Below are 19,751 nucleotides of genomic sequence, written 5' to 3'. Positions count from 1 at the left end.
TGATATGGTACTATATATCGCTAGTATCTGGTAATAGATAGTGCTAGAATGTGGTATTAGATAGTGCTAGGATGTGGTATTAGGCAGTGCCAGGATGTGGTAATAGATAGTCCTAGGATGTGGTATTAGATAGTACTATGATGTGGTATTAGATAGTGCTAAGATGTGGTATTAGATAGTGCTAGGATATGGTATCAGATAGTGCTAGGATGTGGTATTAGATAGTGCTAGGATATGGTATTAGATAGTGCCAGGTTATGGTATTAGATAGTGCTAGTATGTGGCATTAGATAGTAATAGATGTGGTATTTGATAGTGCCAGGATATGGTATTAGATATTGCTAGGATATAGTATTAGATAGTGATAGGATGTGCTATTAGATAGTGTTAGGATGTGGTATTAGATAGTACCAGAATATGGTATTAGGTAGCTCTAGGATGTGCTATTAGATTGTGTTAGGATGTGGTATTAGGTAGTGCCAGGATATGGTATTAGTGCCAGGATATGGTATTAGATAGTGCTAGGATGTGGTATTAGATAGGGCTAGGATTTGGTATTAGATAGTAGTAGGATATGGTATTAAATAGTGCCAGGATATCGTATTAGATAGTGCTAGGATGTGGTATTAGATAGTGCAAGGAGAGTGTATTAGATAGCTCTTGAATATGGTATTGCATATAGTGCTAGGATGTAGTATTAGATAGTTTCACTATATGGTGTTAGATATTGCCAGGATATGGTATTAGATAGTGCTAGGATGTGGTATTAGATATTGCTAGGATGTGGTATTAGATAGTGCAAGGAGAGTGTATTAGATAGCTCTTGAATATGGTATTGCATATAGTGCTAGGATGTGGCATTAGATAGAGACACTATATGGCATTAAATAGTGCCAGGATATGGTATTAGATAGTGCTAGGATGTGGTATTAGATATTGCTAGGATCTGGTATTAGATAGTGCAAGGAGAGTGTATTAGATAGCTCTTGAATATGGTATTGCATATAGTGCTAGGATGTGGCATTAGATAGAGACACTATATGGCATTAGATAGTGCCAGGATATGGTATTAGATAGTGCTAGGATGTGGTATTAGATATTGCTAGGATGTGGTATTAGATAGTGCTAGGATGTTGTATTAGACAGTGCCAGGGTATGGTATTAGAAAGTGCTAGGATGTGGTATTAGACAGTGTTAGGATGTGGTATTAGATAATGCTAGGATGTAGTATTAGATAGTGTAACTATATGGTGTTAGATAGTGCCAGGATATGGTATTAGATAGTGCTAGGATGTAGTATTAGATAGTGCCAGGATATGGTACTAGATAGTGCAAGGATGTGGTATTAGATAGCACTAGGATGTGGTATTAGATAGTGCTAGGATATGGTATTAGATAGTGCTTGGATGTGGCATTAGGTAGCGCTAGGATATAGTATTAGATAGTGATAGGATGTGGTATTAGATAGTGCCACGATAGGGTATTAGATAGTGACAGGATATGGTATTAGATAGTGCCAGGATATTGTATTAGATAGTGCTAGGATGTGGTATTAGATAGTTGTTGGATATATTATTAGATAGTGCCAGGTTATCGTATTAGATAGTGCTAGGATGTGATATTAGATAGTGCTAGGATGTGGTATTAAAGAGTGTTAGGATATGGTATTACATGCTGCCAGGATCTCATATTAGATAGTGCTAGGATATGGCATTAGATAGTGTTAAGATATGGTATTAGATAGTGCTAGGATGTGGTATTAGATATTGCTAGGATGATGTACTAGATAGTGCTAGGATGTGGTATTAGATTGTGTTAGGATGTGGTATTAGATAGTGCTAGGATATAGTATTAGATAATGCTCGGATGTGGTATTAGATAGTGTTAGGATATGGTATTACAAACTGCTAGGATGTGGTATTAGATAGTGTCACTATATGGTGTTAGATAGTGCTAGAATATGGTGTTAGATAGTGCTAGCATGTGGTATTAGATAGTGCCAGGATATGGTATTAGATAGTGCTAGGAGAGTGTATTAGATAGCTCTAGAATATGGTATTACATATAGTGCTAGGATGTGGTATTAGATTGTGCTAGGATGTGGTATTAGATAGCATTAGGATGTGGTATTAGACAGTGCCGGGTTATGGTATTATCTAGTGCTAGGATATGGTATAAGATAGTGCTATGATATGGTATTATATAGTGCTAGGATATGGTATTAGATAGTGCTAGAATGTGCTATTAGATAGTGCTAGGATGTGGTATTAAATAGTGCTAGAGTGTGGTATTAGGCAGTGCCAGGATATCTTATTTGATAGTGCTAGGATATGGTATTAGATAGTGCTAGGATGTTTTATTAGATAGTGCTAGGATGTTGCATTAGATAGTGTTAGGATGTAGTATTCGATAGTGCTAGGATATAGCATTAGATAATGCTAGGATGTGGTATGAGATAGTGCTAGGTTGTGATATTAGATAGTGCTAGGATGTGGTATTAGATAGTGTCACTATATGGTGTTAGATAGTGCTAGGATATGGTATAATATAGTGCTAGGATATGGTATTAGATAGTACCAGGATATGGTATTAGATAGTGTTAGGATGTGGTATTAGATAGTGCTAGGATGTGGTATTAGAGAGTGCTATGATGTGTTATTAGATAGTGTTAGGATGTGGTGTTGGATAGTACCAGGATATGGTATTAGATAGTGCTATGATGTGGTATTAGATAGTGCTAGGATGTGGTATTAGATAGTGCCATGATATGGTACTATATATCGCTAGTATCTGGTAATAGATAGTGCTAGAATGTGGTATTAGATAGTGCTAGGATGTGGTATTAGGCAGTGCCAGGATATGGTAATAGATAGTCCTAGGATGTGGTATTAGATAGTACTATGATGTGGTATTAGATAGTGCTAAGATGTGGTATTAGATAATGCTAGGATATGGTATCAGATAGTGCTAGGATGTGGTATTAGATAGTGCTAGGATATGGTATTAGATAGTGCCAGGTTATGGTATTAGATAGTGCTAGTATGTGGCATTAGATAGTAATAGATGTGGTATTTGATAGTGCCAGGATATGGTATTAGATATTGCTAGGATATAGTATTAGATAGTGATAGGATGTGCTATTAGATAGTGTTAGGATGTGGTATTAGATAGTACCAGAATATGGTATTAGGTAGCTCTAGGATGTGCTATTAGATTGTGTTAGGATGTGGTATTAGGTAGTGCCAGGATATAGTATTAGTGCCAGGATATGGTATTAGATAGTGCTAGGATGTGGTATTAGATAGGGCTAGGATTTGGTATTAGATAGTAGTAGGATATGATATTAGATAGTGCCAGGATATAGTATCGGATAGTGCCAGCATATGGTATTAAATAGTGCCAGGATATCGTATTAGATAGTGCTAGGATGTGGTATTAGATAGTGCAAGGAGAGTGTATTAGATAGCTCTTGAATATGGTATTGCATATAGTGCTAGGATGTAGTATTAGATAGTTTCACTATATGGTGTTAGATATTGCCAGGATATGGTATTAGATAGTACTAGGATGTAGTATTAGATGGTGCCAGTATATGGTTTTAGATAGTGAAAGGATGTGGTATTAGATAGTGCTAGCATGTGGTATTAGATAGTGTTAGGATGTGGTATTAGATAGTTAAAGGATATGATATTACATATTGCTAGGATACGATGTTAGATAGTGCCAGGTTATGGTATTAGATAGTGCTAAGATGTGCTATTAGGTAGTACTAGGATGTGCCACTAGGTAGTGTCAGGATATGGTTTTAGAAAGTGAGAGGATGTGGTATTAAATAGGGATAGGTTGTGGCATTAGATATTGCTTACCTCTGATGAAGCTGTAGTTTTAAACACAGCGAAAACACTTGTTTTAAAAATAAAGTGCGTTAAGGTTCAAGTTTTTTTCCGACTTCAGTGTGGCATTTTTTTGGGCTTTAGGATATGGTATTAGATAGTGCCAGGATATGGTATTAGATAGTGTTAGGATGTGTTATTAGGTAGTGCTAGGTTATGTTATTAAATAGTGCCAGTATATCATATTAGATAGTGCTAGGATATGGTATTAGATAGTGCTAGGATATGGTATTAGATAGTGCCAGGATATGGTATTAGATAGTACTAGGATGCGGTATTAGATAGTGTTAGGATGTGGTGCTGGATAGTACCAGGATATGGTATTAGATAGTGCTAGGATGTGGTATTAGACAGTGCCAGGATATGGTAATAGGTAGTCCTAGGATGTGGTATTAGATAGTGTTATGATGTGGTATTAGATAGTGCTAGGATGTGGTATTAGATAGTGCCAGAATATGGTATTAGGTAGCTCTAGGATGTGGTATTAGATAGTGCTAGAATGTGGCATTAGATAGTGATAGGATGTGCTATTAGATTGTGTTAGGATGTGGTATTAGGTAGTGCTAGGATATGGTGTTAGACAGTGCCAGGATATCGTATTAGATAGTGCTAGGATGTGTTATTAGATAGTGCTAGGTTATGTTATTAGATAATGCCAGGATATCGTATTAGATAGTGCTAGGATGTGGCAATAGATAGTTCTAGGATGTGGTATTAGATAGTGTTCGGATACCGTTAGGATGTGGTGTTAGATAGTGCTAAGATATGGCATTAGATAGTGTTACGATATGGTATTAGATAGCGCTAGAATGTGGTATTAGATTATGCTAGGTTATGTTATTAGATAGTGCCAGGATATCATATCATTACAGCAGACAAACGGAAACCAGTAAAATGCACAAAAGCAGTCCGGACAAGCACCGTAAAGCCCAAAAAAATGTTAAAGTCCTTATTGTGAAGGCTGTTTGCAATACAAGCTGTAACACTGAAATTGAAATCCACTTGCACGTATAAAGCCACACTGAAGTCGGAAAAAACTTAAACCTTAACGCACTTTATTGTTAAAACAAGCGTTTTCGCTGTGGTTAAAACTACAGCTTCATCAGAGGCAAAAGTAGAATGGAGTGTCAGAGTCAGGTTTTTATACAACACACCCACGCCTTAATTAGTAATACAATCACAATGAAGGCGTGTTAGCAGCATTTCTTGCAAAAGTAAATTCAGGGAATGAAAGCTCTGTTTAGGAGCATTCTCAAAAGTATGTAGTTTCATACTTTTAAAACATTTGGAAACCATAAAACATTGATGCATCAGCAGTTTGTTACATTCATACACCAAGCAAATGTGCATTAAAAGCATGAAAGTGTGTAAGAAATATATACACAATAAAAGCAGTCTAAAAACAATGTTTATAGAAAAGTGTTTGTAAAAAAGTATCTAGTGAAATCACTACCTGCAACTGCAGTTGGAAGCCTTGCTAAGTATAAATCTCAACAGTGGTGGAAAGTATATGTTACTACAAATTACTATTAAAGTAAAATAAAATGAAGTGAAAAGTGAAGTAAGACAAAGGTAAAGGAGTTATCTTTTATAGCTCCTCATTTTCAGGACACAAGCTATATTGCAATGTTCATTCAAACCTGGGTACGAAAATGAGTCTAGTAATATTTGCCATTCTAGCTCCTTATTCTCCAAAAAGAGAGGTACTGGACCCCCTCTTTCTGTTTTCTTGACCTGGTCAATTGCAATAAAATGAAAGTTATGTCCTTGATGTTTCATTACGTGTTTAGCTAAAGCGTTTTCTTTTTTCAGTTTCCTTATGGCATAATCATGTTGGTACAGCCTGTCCTGTAGTCTCCGGTCAGACTTGCCTATGTAAAATGCTTCACAGCAGTTACACTTAACTAAATAGACTATGGATCTAGAATCACAGTTAAGCTTATGTGTAATGTGATACTTTTTGTTGCGTATTACAAAGGAATTGGAAGCCTTCACAAGGTGGCAATAGTTACATGCCCCGCACTGAAAACAGCCTTTTGTTCTAGTCATTAGCTCCGTCTGTTTACTTCTTTCTAGCAAAGTTTTCAAATTATTGCCTCCTATATGCTATCAGAGGTTTTGTGCCTAACCTGTCCATGAGTTCCTCATTATTTGTTATGTAATACCAATTTTTATAAAGTATTATTTGAATATTCCTCGAGTCAATACTGTAATTTGTGATGAAACTATTTACAAACGAGGTCCCTGTTATCTCAGTGTTGGAGGTTGCCCTAAGAAAGGGTATGTTCTCCCCAACCCTCGGATTAGCCTCTAAGTCTTCCTCTTGTCCACTGAAAATTTTGTGTGGAAGTAAGGGTAGAAATTGACCTTCCTTCTTTTATTATTGACCTCATCCAGTATTTCTTCAAATAAAGTATTTGGGTATCCTCTGTTGGTGAACATTACTTGCAAGATTTTACATTCTTCTTGGAATAGTATCTCATTACTGCACATCCTGGCTGCTCGAATTAGCTGTCCCTTTATGATAGCCTTCTTTTGCTTGAATGGGTGGCAGCTGTTGTAATGTAAAAAGGAGTTGCAGTAAGTTGGTTTTCTGTATATCTTTGAAGAATATTCACAATTGTTAACTTCTTTATACAAGTGAACATCAAGGTAGTCAATGCTTAGCTCTGAGAATTTAGATGTGAATTTTAAAAAGTCAGTTGTGTTATTAATAGAAGAAATAAATTCATTTGCTAGTGTCTCATCGCCATCAAAAGGATGAAAATATCATCCAGGTATCTTGTGTAGAACTTGATGCGGTTCATTGTGTTAACGTCCTTAAGAATGTTGTCAACCTCCCAGTAGGCCATAAATAGGTTAGCTACTGTAGCACCACATGGGGACCCCATAGCTACACCTTGTTTCTGGAGATAATATTTCCCATTAAAGATGAAGAAGTTGGATGTAAGTATGATGTCTAAAAGTTGGGATACTAAATCAATTTCATTTTGGGTGCCCCAAACAATCTAACATCAGTGAAATCCATTTAATAGCCTCCAAGTGAGGTATAGACGTGTATAGATCTATGACATCGATAGTGAGGAAGTTCAGTGAGTCGCTGTAATCAATTTCACTTATCTTTTTAAAATGTCCACGAGTCCTAGCAAATGTGTGATATTTTCTTAATATATTTGCTCAGGATAATTTCTACAAGTTGGGCACTGGGGTATGTAAAAGAGACTCGGCTATCAATCAATGCCCGGATTGGTGGATTAACCAAGTTTTTATGAATTTTTGGTATACCAAAAATTACTGGTGTCCTAGGCATTGTGATGTTAATGTAATTGTAGGTGTCAATATCAATGCACCCACTAATAAATAGGTCCCTTAAAAACCCTAGTCCTAGAAATTGACATGTTCATCTCATTCAGTGACGATGAACTATAAGCTGGACTATCGAGCACAGTTTCCATTTTACTAATATATAGGAAGTTGTCAAAGATTACAAGCCCACCTCCTTTGTCAGGTTTTACTACCCTGACCGGTGCTTTACATAAGTTTTCCAGGCCTTGTAGTTGTTCTTCTGTGATGTTATAGTCTAACTGGTCGTTTTTAGTATGTGAAAAAGTGGCCATTTGTCTGAGGTCCAATTCACAAGTTTTTTCAAAAAGTGTTAAAATGTTGTGTAGTGGGGGGTTGTAAGTACTAGCTAATTTCAAATTAGTATTCATGTTAGTAACATCATTGTTAAACATTACATGCAAGTTCAGTTTCCTGACAAAGCATTTCAAGTCAATCAACATCTTAAGAAGGTTACATTTAGTTGTAGGAACAAAAGTGTTCCCGAATGCTAGTAGTTCTATCAGGGATGGAGGCACGTGAAAGCTAGAAAAATTATAGATTTTAAAGTCGCCTTTTTCATTCGTTAAGATACTTAAGTCACCTAACATGTTGTTGTTAGTGATAAGCGTTGAATTGGGAGTAGAGTCATCTGTTACTATCGTCTGGACCAGTTCTTGTTGTAGTAAGGGCGCTGTTTTGGGTTCCCTAAAAAATGCCTTCCCTGATTTTCATACCTTTGTTGGTTGTGTTGTTGTCCACTTCTGGTGTTGTGCACTTTCACATAGTTGCCACGTGGAGGTGCAGCTGAGTTAAAGTTCGTTCCTGTTTCATCCCAGTCATCACCTCCACTTAGGTTTGGCTCATTGTTTTCATTCCCAGTTTCTGTAATAGTATTGTCAACTTGAGTATTAGTTGAAGCCATTAGTTTAGAATAAGCTGTTCCATTAGAATAGCTCACCCTATCCCTTGCCAGTTTTTTATTTTTGTTCACTTTTAACTTATCCACTAAACTGTCAATACTGGAAAAGATACAAGAGTAATCGTATTTATATCTATGAAAGTGCAAGTTTTGTTTTAAGGAACTGTCCAGTTGGTTGACTTCTTCAATTAATCTCGTAATATGTGTGCTGTAATGTTTAGAGATCAATTCCATAAGCTCAATTCCTTGTTTGTCAAACAATGTCCTTAAGTCAGCACAAAAACCATTATTTTTAAAAATTCCAGTAGGGTTAAAAGAGGACCGCAAGCCTTTTGGAATGATTTTCTCTGAGATACATTGTTGAAAATAAACTGTCTCTAATTGAAGTTTTTTCAGCTTCAATAGTTTATTATCAAAGTCTTTTAGACTGTCTGTTATTGTGTTCTCACTCACCGTAGAGTTAGATAGCCCCATAGCCGGTTGTTCCAGAGGTGTACCAAACCTCAAGTTGTCTGTGTTTTGAATCCAAATCCCAAAGTTCGGAACACCAATAAGCCCTGGTGGCATTGGTTCCTTGATGTTGAAGGACTACCAGTTAGGATGTCCCTTAAGGAATGAACACCATTCGGTGGTTCAATAATGTCCTCGTTACGGACAGGTTGACCTGGAGGTATGGAATCCAGGTTCAGCAAAGAATTAGTGTCAGAAGGAGTTCCCGTCACTCCTCTTTGTAATCCTCTAGCAGGTAAGGCTGGGTGTAGATGGTGTGATCCGGCGACTTGTTGTGTGGTAAAACTGATGCGCTGGTCCAAAGCGTCAAGTTTGCTGACAAAAGAATCCATTCTTTTGTTTAATGCACGGATTAAACTGGTAAGATCATTACTTTCATCCACAGTTACGTTGTTGGATGCGAATAATCGTGGACTAGTCGGGCTGTCAGGGCTGCCAGAAGACATACTGTTAAAGCAGACAAACGGAAACCAGTAAAATGCACAAAAGCAGTCCGGACAAGCACCGTAAAGCCCAAAAAAATGTTAAAGTCCTTATTGTGAAGGCTGTTTGCAATACAAGCTGTAACACTGAAATTGAAATCCACTTGCACGTATAAAGCCACACTGAAGTCGGAAAAACTTAAACCTTAACGCACTTTATTGTTAAAACAGCGCTGTGGTTAAAACTACAGCTTCATCAGAGGCAAAAGTAAAATGCAGTGTCAGAGTCAAGTTTTTATGCAACACACCCGCGCCTTAATTAGTAATGCAATCACAATGAAGGAGTGTTAGCAGCATTTCTTGCAAAAGTAAATTCAGGGAATGAAAGCTCTGTTTAGGAGCATTCTCAAAAGTATGTAGTTTCATACTTTTAAAAACAGTTGGAAACTATAAAACATTGATGCATCAGCAGTTTGTTACATTCATACACCAAGCAAATGTGCATTAAAAGCATGAAAGTGTGTAAGAAATATATACACAATAAAAGCAGTCTAAAAACAATGCATAACAGTTCTGCATATAAAAAATGTTTATAGAAAAGTGTTTGTAAAAAAGTATCTGGTGAAATCACTACCTGCAACTGCAGTTGGAAGCCTTGCTAAGTATAAATCTTAACAGTGGTGGAAAGTATATGTTACTACAAATTACTATTAAAGTAAAATAAAATGAAGTGAAAAGTGAAGTAAGACAAAGGTAAAGGAGTTATCTTTTATAGCTCCTCATTTTCAGGACACAAGCTATATTGCAATGTTCATTCAAACCTGGAGTAAAATGAGTCTAGTAATATTTGCCATTCTAGCTCCTTATTCTCCAAAAAGAGAGGTACTGGACCCCCTCTTTCTGTTTTCTTGACCTGGTCAATTGCAATAAAATGAAAGCTATGTCCTTGATGTTTCATTACGTGTTTAGCTAAAGCGTTTTCTTTTTTCAGTTTCCTTATGGCATAATCATGTTGGTACAGCCTGTCCCGTAGTCTCCAGTCAGACTTGCCTATGTAAAATGCTTCACAGCAAGAAATGCTGCTAACACTCCTTCATTGTGATTGCATTACTAATTAAGGCGAGGGTGTGTTGCATAAAAACTTGACTCTGACACTGCATTTTACTTTTGCCTCTGATGAAGCTGTAGTTTTAACCACAGCGAAAACGCTTGTTTTAACAATAAAGTGCGTTAAGGTTTAAGTTTTTTCCGACTTCAGTGTGGCTTTATACGTGCAAGTGGATTTCAATTTCAGTGTTACAGCTTGTATTGCAAACAGCCTTCACAATAAGGACTTTAAAATTTTTTTGGGCTTTACGGTGCTTGTCCGGACTGCTTTTGTGCAGGATATTATATTAGATAATGCAAGGATGTGGTATTAGTTAGTGTTAAGATGTGGTATTAGATAGTGCTCTGATATGGTATTAGATAGTGCTTGGATGTAGTATTCGATTGTGCTAGGATGTGGTATTAGATAGTGCCAGGATATGGTTTTAGATAGTGAAAGGATGTGGTATTAGATAGTGCTAGCATGTGGTATTAGATAGTGTTAGGATGTGGTATTAGATAGTGTTAGGATGTGGTATTAGACAGTTAAAGGATATGATACTACATAATGCTAGGATATGATGTTAGATAGTGCCAGGATATGGTATTAGAAAGTGAGAGGATGTGGTATTAAATAAGGATAGGTTGTGGTTTTAGATAGTGCTACGATGTGGTATTATATAGTGTCAGGATATGGTATTAGATAGTGCCAGGTTATCGTATTAGCTAGTGCTAGGATGTGGTATTAGATAGTGGTAAGATGTGGTATTAGATAGTGCTAGGATATTGTATTAGATAGTGTCAGGATATTGTATTAGATAGTGCCAGGATATGGTATTAGATAGTGGTAAAATGTGGTATTAGATAGTGCCGAGATATGGTATTAGATAGTGCTAGGATGTGGTATTAGATAGTGCTAGGATGTGGTATTAGATAGTGTTAGGATGTGGTATTCGATAGTGCTAGGATATAGTATTAGATAATGCTAGGATGTGGTATTAGATAGTGCTAGGTTGTGGTAGTAGATAGTGCCAGGATATGGTATTAGATAGTGCTAGGATGTGGTATTAGATAGTGTTCGGATATGGTATTACATACTGCTAGAATGTGGTATTAGATAGTGTCACTATATGGTGTTAGATAGTACTAGGATAAGGTATAATATAGTGCTAAGATATGGTATTAGATAGTGCCAGGATATGGTATTAGATAGTGTTAGGATGTGGTATTAGATAGTGCTAGGATGTGGTATTAGAGAGTGCTAGAATGTGTCATTAGATAGTGTTAGGATGTGGTATTAGATAGTACCAGGATATGGTATTAGATAGTGCTATGATGTGGTATTAGATAGTGACAGGATGTTGTATTAGATAGTTCTCGGATATGGTATTAGATATTCCTAGGATGTGGCATTAGATAGTGTTCGGATATGGTATTACATACTGCTAGGATGTGGTATTAGATAGTGTCACTATATGGTGTTAGATAGTACTAGGATAAGGTATAATATAGTGCTTAGATATGGTATTAGATAGTGCCAGGATATGGTATTAGATAGTGTTAGGATGTGGTATTAGATAGTACCAGGATATGGTATTAGATAGTGCTATGATGTGGTATTAGATAGTGACAGGATGTTGTATTAGATAGTGCTCGGATATGGTATTAGATAGTCCTAGGATGTGGTATTAGGCAGTGCCAGGATATGGTAATAGATAGTGCTAGGATGTGGTATTAGATAGTGCTATGATGTGGTATTAGATATTGCTAGGATATGGTATTAGATTGTGCCAGGATATGGTATTAGGTAGTTCTAGGATGTGGTATTAGATAGTGCTAGGATGTGGTATTACATAGTGCCAGGATATGGTATCAGATAGTGCCAGCATATGGCATTGGATAGTGCCAGGATATCGTATTAGATAGTGCTAGAATGTGGTATTAGATAGTGCTAGGTTATGTTATTAGATAATGCCAGGATATCTTATTAGATAGTGCTAGAATGTGGTATTAGATGGTGCTAGGTTATGTTATTAGATAGTGCCAGGATATCGTATTAGATAATGCTAGGATGTGGTATTAGATAGTTCTAGGATGTGGTATTAGATAGTGTTAGAATGTGGGATTAGATAGTGCTAGGATATGGCATTAGATAGTGTTAAGATATGGCATTAGACAGTACTAGGATGTGGTATGAGATAGTGTCAATATATGGTGTTAGATATTGCTAGGATATGGTATTAGATAGTGCCAGGATATTGTATTAGATAGTGCTAGCATGTGTTATTAGATAGTGTTAGGTTATGTTATTAGATAGTGCCAGTATATCGTATTAGATAGTGCTAGGATGTGGTATTAGATAGTTCTAGGATGTGGTATTATATAGTGTTCGGATATGGTATTACATACTTCTAGGAAGTGAAGGCTTCCAATTCCTTTGTAATACGCAATAAAAAGTACCACATTACACATAAGCTTAATTGTGATTCTAGATCTATAGTTTATTTAGCTAAGTGTAACTGCTGTGAAGCATTTTACATAGGCAAGTCTGACTGGAGACTACGGGACAGGCTGTACCAACATGATTATGCCATAAGGAAACTGAAAGAGGAAAATGCTTTAGCTAAACACGTAATGAAACATCAAGGACATAGCTTTCATTTTATTGCAATTGACCACTTCAAGAAAACAGAAAGAGGGGGTCCAGTACCTCTCTTTTTGGAGAATAAGGAGCTAGAATGGCAAATATTACTAGACTCATTTTCGTACCCAGGGTTGAATGAACATTGCAATATAGCTTGTGTCCTGAAAATGAGGAGCTATAAAAGATAACTCCTTTACCTTTGTCTTACTTCACTTTTCACTTCATTTTATTTTAATTTAATAGTAATTTGTAGTAACATGTACTTTTCACTACTTTTAAGACTTACACTTAGCAAGGCTTCCAACTATAGTTGCAGGTAGTGATTTCACTAGATACTTTTTTACAAACACTTTTCTATAAACATTGTTTTTAGACTGCTTTTATTGTGTATATATTTCTTACACACTTTCATGCTTTTAATGCACATTTGCTTGGTGTATGAATGTAACAAACTGCTGATGCATCAATGTTTTATGGTTTCCAACTGTTTTAAAAGTATGAAACTGCACACTTTTGAGAATGCTCCTAAACAGAGCTTTCATTCCCTGAATTTACTTTTGCAAGAAATGCTGCTAACACGCCTTCATTGTGATTGCATTACTAATTAAGGCGAGGGTGTGTTGTATAAAAACTTGACTCTGACACTGCATTTTACTTTTGCCTCTGATGAAGCTGTAGTTTTAACCACAGCGAAAACGCTTGTTTTAACAATAAAGTGCGTTAAGGTTTAAGTTTTTTCCAACTTCAGTGTGGCTTTATACGTGCAAGTGGATTTCAATTTCAGTGTTACAGCTTGTATTGCAAACAGCCTTCACAATAAGGACTTTAACATTTTTTTGGGCTTTACGGTGCTTGTCTGGACTGCTTTTGTGCATTTTACTGGTTTCCGTTTGTCTGCTTTAACAGTACTTCTAGGATGTGGTATTAGATAGTGCTAGGATAAGGCATTAGATAGTGTTAAGATATGGTATTAGATAGTGCTAGGATGTGGTATTAGATAGTGCTAAGATGTGGTATTAGATAGAGCTAGGATGTGGTATTAGATAGTGCTAGGTTATGTTATTAGATAGTGCCAGAATATCGTATTAGATAGTGCTAGGATGTGATATTAGATAGTTCTAGGATGTGGTATTAGATAGTGTTCGGATATGGTATTACATACTGCTAGGATGTGGTATTAGATATTGCTAGGAGAAGGTATTAGATAGTGTTAGGATGTGGTATTAGTTGGTGCTATGATATGGTATTACATACTGCTAGGATATGTTATTAGATAGTGCTAGGATGTGGTATTAGATAATGTTATGATATGGTATTACATACTGATAGGATTCGGTATTAGATAGTGCCAGGATATGGTATTAGATAGTGCTAAGATGTGGTATTAGATAGTGCTAGGATGTGGTATTAGACAGTGCTAGGATATGTTATTAGATAGTGCTAGGATATGGTATTAGATAGTGCTAGGATGTGGTATTAGATAGTGTTACTATATGGTATTAGATAGTGCTAGGATATGGGATTAGATAGTGCTAGGATGTGGTATTAGATAGTGCTAGGATATGGTATTAGATAGTGCTAGGATATGGTATTAGATAGTGCTAGGATGTGGTATTAGATAGTGCTAGGATATGGTATTAGATAGTGCTAGGATATGGTATTAGATAGTGCTAGGATATGGTATTAGATAGTGCTAGGATATGGTATTAGATAGTGCTAGGATGTGGTATTAGATAGTGCTAGGATATGGTATTAGATAGTGCTAGGATATGGTATTAGATAGTGCTAGGATGTGGTATTAGATAGTGCTAGGATATGGTATTAGATAGTGCTAGGATATGGTATTAGATAGTGCTAGGATATGGTATTAGATAGTGCTAGGATGTGGTATTAGATAGTGCTAGGATATGGTATTAGATAGTGCTAGGATATGGTATTAGATAGTGCTAGGATATGGTATTAGATAGTGCTAGGATGTGGTATTAGATAGTGCTAGGATATGGTATTAGATAGTGCTAGGATATGGTATTAGATAGTGCTAGGATATGGCATTAGATAGTGCTAGGATATGGTTCTAGATAGTGCTAGGATATGGTATTAGATAGTGCTAGGATATGGTATTAGATAGTGCTAGGATGTGGTATTAGATAGTGCTAGGATATGGTATTAGATAGTGCTAGGATGTGGTATTAGATAGTGCTAGGATATGGTATTAGATAGTGCTGGGATATGGTATTAGATAGTGCTAGGATATGGTTTTAGATAGTGCTAGGATATGGTATTAGATAGTGCTAGGATATGGTATTAGATAGTGCTAGGATGTGGTATTAGATAGTGCTAGGATATGGTATTAGTGCTAGGATATGGTATTAGATAGTGCTAGGATATGGTATTAGATAGTGCTAGGATATGGTATTAGATAGTGCTAGGATGTGGTATTAGATAGTGCTAGGATGTGGTATTAGATAGTGCTAGGATATGGTATTAGATAGTGCTAGGATATGGTATTAGATAGTGCTAGGATATGGTATTAGATAGTGTGGGGATATGGTATTAGCTAGTGCTAGGATATGGTATTAGATAGTGCTAGGATATGGTATTAGATAGTGCTAGGATATGGTATTAGATAGTGCTAGGATATGGTATTAGTGCTAGGATATGGTATTAGATAGTGCTAGGATATGGTATTAGATAGTGCTAGGATATGGTATTAGATAGTGCTAGGATATGGTATTAGATAGTGTTAGGATATGGTATTAGACAGTGCTAGGATATGGTATTAGATAGTGCTAGGATATGGTATTAGATAGTGCTAGGATATGGTATTAGATAGTGCTAGGATATGGTATTAGATAGTACTAGGATATGGTATTACATAGTGCTAGGTATGGTATTAGATAGTGCTAGGTGTGGTATTAGAAAGTGCTAGGATATGGTATTAGATAGTGCTTGGTATGGTATTAGATAGTTCCAGGATATGGTATTAGATAGTGCTAGGATATGGTATTAGATAGTGTTAGGATATGGTATTAGATAGTGCTAGGATATGGTATTAGCTAGTGGTAGGATATGGTATTAGATAGTGCTAGGATATGGTATTAGACAGAGCTAGGATATGGTATTAGATAGTGCTAGGTATGGTATTAGATAGTGCTAGGATATGGTATTAGATAGTGCTAGGATATGGTATTAGATAGTGCTAGGATGTGGTATTAGATAGTGCTAGGATATGGTATTAGATAGTGCTAGGATATGGTATTAGATAGTGCTAGGATATGGTATTAGATAGTGCTAGGATATGGTATTAGATAGTGCTAGGATATGGTATTAGATAGTGCTAGGATATGGTATTAGTGCTAGGATATGGTATTAGATAGTGCTAGGATATGGTATTAGATAGTGCTAGGATGTGGTATTAGATAGTGCTAGGATATGGTATTAGATAGTGCTAGGATATGGTATTAGATAGTGCTAGGATATGGTATTAGAAAGTGCTAGGATATGGTATTAGATAGTGCTAGGATATGGTATTAGATAGTGCTAGGATATGGTATTAGATAATGCTAGGATATGGTATTAGATAGTGCTAGGATATGGTATTAGATAGTGCTAGGATATGGTATTAGATAGTGCTAGGATGTGGTATTAGATAGTGCTAGGATATGGTATTAGATAGTGCTAGGATATGGTATTAGATAGTGCTAGGATATGGTATTAGATAGTGCTAGGATATGGTATTAGATAGTGCTAGGATATGGTATTAGATAGTGCTAGGATATGGTATTAAATAGTGCTAGGATATGGTATTAGATAGTGCTAGGATATGGTATTAGATAGTGCTAGGATATGGTATTAGATAGTGCTAGGATATGGGATTAGATAGTGCTAGGATATGGTATTAGATAGTGCTAGGATATGGTATTAGATAGTGCTAGGATATGGTATTAGATAGTGCTAGGATGTGGTATTAGATAGTGCTAGGATATGGTATTAGATAGTGCTAGGATATGGTATTAGATAGTGCTAGGATATGGTATTAGATAGTGCTAGGATATGGTATTAGATCGTGCTAGGATATGGTATTAGATAGTGCTAGGATATGGTATTAGATAGTGCTAGGATATGGGATTAGATTGTGCTAGGATATGGTATTAGATAGTGCTAGGATATGGTATTAGATAGTGCTAGGATATGGTATTAGACAGTGCTAGGATATGGTATTACACAGTGCTAAGATAGGGTAGCAGATAGTGCTAGGATATGGTATTAGATAGTGCTAGGATATGGTATTAGATAGTGCTAGGATATGGTATTAGCTAGTGCTAGGATATGGTATTAGATAGTGCTAGGATATGGTATTAGATAGTGCTAGGATATGGTATTAGATAGTGCTAGGATATGGTATTAGTGCTAGGATATGGCATTAGATAGTGCTAGGATATGGTATTAGATAGTGCTAGGATATGGTATTAGATAGTGCTAGGATATGGTATTAGATAGTGCTAGGATATGGTATTAGTGCTAGGATGTGGTATTAGATAGTGCTAGGATATGGTATTAGATAGTGCTAGGATATGGTATTAGATAGTGCTAGGATATGGTATTAGATAGTGCTAGGATATGGTATTAGATAGTGCTAGGATATGGTATTAGATAGTGCTAGGATATGGTATTAGATAGTGCTAGGATGTGGTATTAGATAGTGCTAGGATATGGTATTAGATAGTGCTAGGATATGGTATTAGATAGTGCTAGGATATGGTATTAGTGCTAGGATATGTGGTATTAGATAGTGCTAGGATATGGTATTAGTGCTAGGATATGGTATTAGATAGTGCTAGGATATGGTATTAGATAGTGCTAGGATATGGTATTAGATAGTGCTAGGATATGGTATTTGATAGTGCTAGGATGTGGTATTATATAGTGCTGGGATATGGTATTAGATAGTGCTAGGATGTGGTATTAGATAGTGCTAGGATATGGTATTAGATAGTGCTAGGATATGGTATTAGATAGTGCTGGGATATGGTATTAGATAGTGCTAGGATATGGTATTAGTGCTAGGATATGGTATTAGATAGTGCTGGGATATGGTATTAGATAGTGCTAGGATATGGTATTAGATAGTGCTAGGATATGGTATTAGATAGTGCTAGGATATGGTATTAGATAGTGCTAGGATATGGTATTAGATAGTGCTAGGATATGGTATTAGATAGTGCTAGGATATGGTATTAGATAGTGCTAGGATATGGTATTAGATAGTGCTAGGATATGGTATTAGATAGTGCTAGGATATGGCATTAGGTAGTGCTAGGATATGGTATTAGATAGTGCTAGGATATGGTATTAGATAGTGCTAGGATATGGTATTAGATAGTGCTAGGATGTGGTATTAGATAGTGCTAGGATATGGTATTAGATAGTGCTAGGATATGGTATTAGATAGTGCTAGGATATGGTATTAGATAGTGCTAGGATATGGTATTAGATAGTGCTAGGATATGGTATTAGTGCTAGGATATGGTATTAGATAGTGCTAGGATATGGTATTAGATAGTGCTAGGATATGGTATTAGTGCTAGGATATGGTATTAGATAGTGCTAGGATGTGGTATTAGATAGTGCTAGGATATGGTATTAGATAGTGCTAGGATGTGGTATTAGATAGTGCTAGCAGATGGTATTAGATAGCTCTAGAATATGGTAAGACATATAGTGCTAGGATGTGGTATTAGATAGTTTCACTATGATGTTAGATAGTGCTAGGATATGGTATTAGATAGTGCTAGGATATGGTTTTAGATAGTGTCAGGATATGTTATTAGATTGTGCTAGGATGTGGTATTAGATAGTGCTAGGATATGGTATTAGATAGTGCTAGGATATGGTATTAGATAGTGCTAGGATATGGTATTAATTAGTGCTAGGATATGGTATTAGATAGTGCTAGGATATGATGTTAGATAGTGCTAGGATATGGTATTAGATAGTGCTAGGATATGGTTTTAGATAGTGTCAGGATATGGCTTTACAAAGTGAGAGGATGTGGTATTAGATATTGCTAGGATGTGGTATTAGATAGTGCTAGGATGTGGTATTAGATAGTGCTAGGATATGGTATTAGATAGTGCTAGGATATATTAGATAGTGCTAGGATATGGTATTAGATATGGTATTAGTGCTAGGATATGGCATTAGATAGTGTTAGAATATGGCATTAGAAAGTGCTAGGATATGGTATTAGATTGTGCTAGGATATGGGATTAATAGTGCTAGGATATGGTATTAGATAGTGCTAGGATGTGGTATTAGATAGTTCTGGTATATGGTATTTGATAGTGCTAGGATATGGTATTAGATAGTGCTAGGATATGGTATTAGATAGTGCTAGGATATGGTATTAGATAGTGCTAGGATATGGTATTAGTGCTAGGATATGGTATTAGATAGTGCTAGGATATGGTATTAGATAGTGCTAGGATATGGTATTAGATAGTGCTAGGATATGGTATAAGATAGTGCTAGGATATGGTATTAGATAGTGCTAGGATATGGTATTAGACAGTGTTAGGATATGGTATTAGATAGTGCTAGGATATGGTATTAGATAGTGCTAGGATATGGTATTAGATAGTGCTAGGATGTGGTATTAGATAGTGCTAGGATATGGTATTAGATAGTGCTAGGATGTGGTATTAGATAGTGCTGGGATATGGTACTAGATAGTGCTAAAATATGAGATTAGAAAGTGCTGAGATATGGGATTAGATAGTGCTAGGATGTAGTATTAGCTAGTGCTAGGCTATGGAATTAGATAGTGCTAGGATATGGTATTAGATAGGATATGGTATTAGATATGGCTAGGATATGGTATTAGATATTGCTAGGATATGGTATTAGATAGTGCTAGGATATGGTATTAGATAGTGCTAGGATATGGTGTTATA

The sequence above is a fragment of the Protopterus annectens genome, chromosome 4.part0, assembly GCF_019279795.1.
Source record: "Protopterus annectens isolate FY-2018-M chromosome 4.part0, PAN1.0, whole genome shotgun sequence".
Taxonomy (NCBI): Eukaryota; Metazoa; Chordata; order Ceratodontiformes; family Protopteridae; genus Protopterus; species Protopterus annectens.
The sequence above is the reverse complement of the archived record's forward strand: the minus strand, read 5'-3'. Positions refer to the sequence as shown.